A 5,291-nucleotide genomic window follows, 5' to 3' on the forward strand; every position below is an offset into this window, starting at 1 on the left:
AAAAAAAAGAAATGAGCTTTGCATAAACTAAAGATACAGTGGCTCAGATGATAAAGAATTCACCTGCAGTTTATGAGACCTGGGTTCGATCCCTGAGTTAGGAAGATCCCCTGGAGAAGGAAATGGCAAACCACTCTAGTATTCTTGTCCTGAGAATTCCATGGATAGAGGAACCTGGTGGGCTACAGTCCATGGAGTTGCAAAGAGCTGGATACGACTGAATGACTAAAACTTTCACTTAAAGTTGCAGTTTTAACTAAAGGAGATGGATTTCTTTTTCCTTTTTTTGAACTATAGATGACTTTGAATGATTTAAGAGTTACTAGTTTTAGAGGAGATTTCCCTGTAAAAGACATGGAATAGCTCATTTGCTATTTTTAGCTCTAGGAATTTAAAACTCAAGATCAATGAAATTTAGAAAAAGTAAATGGTCTAAATTTAGGACATAAAAGATTGTGTAGTTTCTAAAGTATGAATGCAGTTTTTACTTGCAGTTATAAGGTATGAATGGAAACCCAGTGGGCCTTCTGTACGCATGGGCCCCACATTTGTGGATTAAACCAACTACACACTGAAAATAGTTGGGGAGACAAAATGCTAGAAAGTTCTAAAAAACAAAACTTGAATTTGCTGCGTGCCAGCAACTACTGACATAACATTTGAATTGTGTTAGGTGTTATAAGTAGTTAGAGATGATTTAAAATATATATGGGTGGATGTGCGTAGGTTATATAACTACTACACCATTTTATATAAGGGACTTGAGCATCTGTGCATTTTAGTATTCATGGGGATCCTGGAATCAGTCTCCTGTGTATTGATTCCAGGGACAGTTGTGTGTAGAATGTATGCATTTCCTGAGTATTTCATAGATTCTGAGTATAGTTGCTATAATATTGAAAGTATTTCACTCTTGTGCATTTTGTTTACTAGTATCACTGGTATGTCTCAATTCTTCTTCAGCAAATACTTTAGAATGAGTGTCGTGTCACCCTTAATGAGACGTGGGCAAAGCAAAGATGGCAGGCAGGTGCGCTCCAGATCAGTAATAGGACGGCAGTTAGGAGTCATGCTTGAAATGTGACCTAAGAGAGACTTGTTTAGGAGGTTGAGTATTGGGGCTTAATAGGTTGCCAGGGAAAGTCTCGGCAAAGCCAAAAATCTACAGATGAAGCCAAGTTCAGAAACTAGTGCAGTTAGCTGTCATGGTTCAGAGTGTGGATTCTTGATATGTTCCTGGTAGAACTTTCCTTCTGCCTTTGACTGCTTGTTCCCGCCCAGATAATGCTGACTTAACTCTCAGGGTATTTAAGGACGAGCAGCTAACCCTGTTCCTCATACAGTTGGTGGACCAGCAGCTCAGCATCACCTGGTAGCTTCTGGGAAATGCAGATTTGTGGGCTCTACCACGAACTGACTGGGTCTGAATCTCCACTTTCACCAAGTCCTCAGGTGATGCGCATGCATGTTAAAAGTTTGAAAAGTACCTCACTAACAGATAGTTAAGAATTGAGCTAGATCTCATTGAGAAAAGGGAATAATATCAAGTAAAAACACTCTGGGCTGGATAAGTAACAACTTAAAAAGAACCCAAATGAAAACAAAGGCAAGCTTCACTTCCGCCATGTAGACAGTGTCAGACAGTGATAGTAAACAGGTCTCACTAGGTGCTGGTAACTCTGATCCACTGATGGTGACCCCCAAGAGCCCTGCATTGCAAGACGGAGTGTGGACTAACAGGGTCTCCCATAGGCTGGAGCAGTTGAGTGATACGTACTTGCCATCTTTGCTTCTGAAAGTTGGTGGATTATCACATCTTGTGTTTCCCCCCTGCTTCCACACCTCCTGTATTTAGTTTTGAACTTTTTGTTTCTCTAGGCATCTTCTGATACTGTAGCCGATACAAAGAAGTAACATTTTTATTTTCTTCCTTAAGGAAATGAGCCATATTGCCTGGAAATATTTTCATTTACCCTGCCCCAACAGTATCTGCTGAAGTTTCCTTAAACAGTGTTATGTAATTATATAAATAAGATCTAATCCCCCCTTATCTATTATTTAGTTTTGTCATCTTAGCCAGATTGCTAAACCTTGCTGCTTTTCAGTTTTCTCATCTGAAAAAAAAAAAAAAAAAGAGTGTTGGACTTGATCTCTGCCTCTTCTGTTCTTAAAATTCTGTGGATTTATGTTTCCTTTTGCCATCTAAAAAAAGGAATAGATCTATAGGGATTCTGCCCAATTTAAACACTGCATATCAGAAATACAGGATTTTTTATTGATGATTTTATTTCATGATCTTTCTTTGTTCGTTTCTCTGATCTTAGACTTTTATAGATGGTTAAAGTAGAAAGAGAACTTGAATGATCACTTTGCCTTTGGTCTTTCCCCATTACAATTTCACCATTCCTGTCTTTGCAAAAGTAACCTTACTAAATACTGTTTCGTTGAGTTGCTTCTCATACAAAAACTTGTTTTCTAGATTCTGGAGAACATAGTCCAGACTTTTCTTCTTGGCATTCAAGGCCTGTTAAAGGCAGTAAGACCAACCAACCTTAAATGTGTAATTTTATTTTCCTCTGTTCTACAATTTCAACATTTTCCCCCCTACCAAGCCAGTTTTTTCCCCCAGTCCTATGTATAATATCCTTTCCTAACCTAATTTCTACGTAACATTTAAAATCCCCTTTGATTTCACTTCTTTCTGAGACCACAGTTTATCATACATTGACTAGTGACTTATCTCTATTTTTAAAAAATGTTTTACTGTTATTTAACTTTTCATGTGTTTAGCTTATCTCTTCAAGTAAATTGTAAATGTCTTGAAACTAGGGACTGTGTCTTTTGATGATTTTTATCCCTTTAAATTATCATGCACATGGTGGGCATGGTCATTTATTGAAAGACACAGTAGAGAGCTTGTGGTTTTCTGTCTGCTGTTGAGATTGATAAAGTGAACTGATAACTTTCCTTGGAAACTGAAAGATCCTATGACATCAGTGAATAAGAGGGATAAGTAGGAGATAGGGATATTGGACATGTTTGGCCATATTATTCTTTTTCCTCTTATGACGTTTTCTAGCCATTCCTTTTACAAAAATCACAAGCGGTTCTTATGCTTCCTTGATAATAGAGTAGGGAGAGCTGAATTTTTAATCATCAGTATGTGTTGTGTAACAGAAGGACTGCAATTTCATGTAAGGAGTTGGGATCTAGTCTGGGATCTTTCACTACTCTTTCTGACTGTAAACTCCCAACCATTCTGAACTTCCTTTTATTTATCTGTAAAATGGGATTATAATGATAACTTCTTGTAAGTACTACACTCAGACCAGGGTGAGATATGAAGATGAAATAATATAACATAGATTAAGAGAGAAGAGTCTGTATTTCTGTTTCATTTCTATTAAAATGCCCTGCTAAGTGTTTTTCTAGCCTTAAAAATTCCCCCTTGGATTTTAAGCTTTAGGGAGACAGAGATGTATCTGTGTTTTATGTCATCTAGCTCAGCACTTAATATAAGTGAGATATTAAAAATATAATTTTTTGGAAACATATCCTAGAAGTAGAAATGAATGATGCTAAAGCTGAAACTCCAGTACTTTGGCCACCTACTTCATGTGAAGAGTTGACTCATTAGAAAAGACTCTGATGCTGGGAGGGATTGGGGGCAGGAGGAGAAGGGGACGACAGAGGATGAGATGGCTGGATGGCATCACCGACTCGATGGATGTGAGTCTAAGTGAACTCCGGGAGTTGGTGATGGACAGGGAGGCCTGGCGTGCTGTGATTCATGGGGTCGCAAAGAGTCGGACACGACTGAGCAACTGAACTGAACTGAACTGAACTGAAAAGATTGTTATTACCCTGTTGAGTTGCCATTATCACCAACATTCTCAAGTTTCTTTAAAAAGTAAAGAGTTATCTTTTTTAAAAAAATCACCTCTTTAGGCATATTATAGTTAGTGTTTGCTTGCTAAACCTAAGAACAAACAAACAAAATTTTGAAAGCTAATTGCACAGTGATAGTTTTCGTAGCTATTAAAGACACCTAATTAGTCTATGTGACCTCCCTCAGTTGTCATTCTCCTCTCTTCCTCCTTCCTTTCTTTTCTGCTCCTCCTCTTTGCTTCCAACCAGCATGCTAGCTGCTGTGAACATACAGGTGAATAAGGCCTACTTCCTGTTCCCAAGGAGCTTCTTGTCTAGTGATGTTGGGCTGCACGAGGACTTGAAGTATCGAAAATGGTAGCTCAGTAACTCCAGTAATCATAACATTTGGTTAGCCAGGTGATTTATCAGTAGCTACTCAGTGGGGCGATAAATGTTTCCTCTGTATTCTAACAGATTGTTGACAACAGAAGGGTCTGTTTTGAAGATATAATAAGGCTTTGTGTGTCCTGTCATCGCATTACCATTTTAATATAAAGGTTAATAAAGGATTGCTTTCTGATTGTGAATGCCAATGGAAAGGTCTTTGGAATTTATCTAGCCTAATGTTTTATATGACTGGTAGTGAAAAACTAAGACCAGTGGATGGGAAGTTAGGATTATTCTTTTATTGTAAGTGGTACTGAAATATCCCTTCTGTATTCATTGATCTTTTTTGCACTTTTTATTATGGTGAACAGATGAAGTTTTCCACATCACAGGTGTTCAAATATTTAAAAGACATTTTCTTCTGTAAATCATCTCTTTTCTAGGCTTAACCAATCTCAGTTCTAATAATTATTGGTTATGGGATAGAGTTTCTTAATTCTTCACCATTATTAGCAATTCTGGTTGACCTTAAATTTGCCAGTCTCTCTTAACATACATAGTATATATTTAAAAAGTAGCATTAAAGAACTGTAGTTTTATGATGAGAGAAAATGACTTATGTTCCCTCTCTCCCCAAGTTTATCTATTGTTTTTTAGTCTTTTTCTTCTAAATTGCTCTTGAGCCTTCTGGGGCAAATATAAGGCTGTGATTGCTTGTTGGTTCAGTTATCCATTTGTTACAAAGTTGCATTATAGCTGTACAGTTCTGAATTGAATTGTTGCTCTGGAAACTGTATCAGCTCATTAATTTTTCTTTTTAAAATCTTGTTTCCAGTGTTATCATGATTTATTTACTTGGGACTTTTTTCTTGCTTTTTCTTTTTGATTTCTTTCATTTTTTATTTTATTTTTTACTTTATATTACAGCCAAACAGAAACTTCCTCGTTTCATCTTTCCATTCTCTGATTTATGATAAATTTAGTTCCTGTGGCCTGGCATTTGCTTCAGCAGGCAGTCTTCCTTCAAGTACCTC

General features: G+C 37.1%; 1 protein-coding gene across 3 annotated transcripts in view; it reads left to right on the top strand.

Annotated features, from left to right (window-relative positions):
- The window catches only part of RPS6KC1 (ribosomal protein S6 kinase, 52kDa, polypeptide 1), a 205,992-nt gene that overhangs the window by 125,821 nt on the left and 74,880 nt on the right, over positions 1-5,291 (top strand). The gene's annotated exons all lie outside the window — the stretch shown is intronic.

The sequence above is a fragment of the Bison bison genome, unplaced genomic scaffold, assembly GCF_000754665.1.
Source record: "Bison bison bison isolate TAMUID 2011002044 unplaced genomic scaffold, Bison_UMD1.0 scf7180017864322, whole genome shotgun sequence".
Taxonomy (NCBI): Eukaryota; Metazoa; Chordata; class Mammalia; order Artiodactyla; family Bovidae; genus Bison; species Bison bison.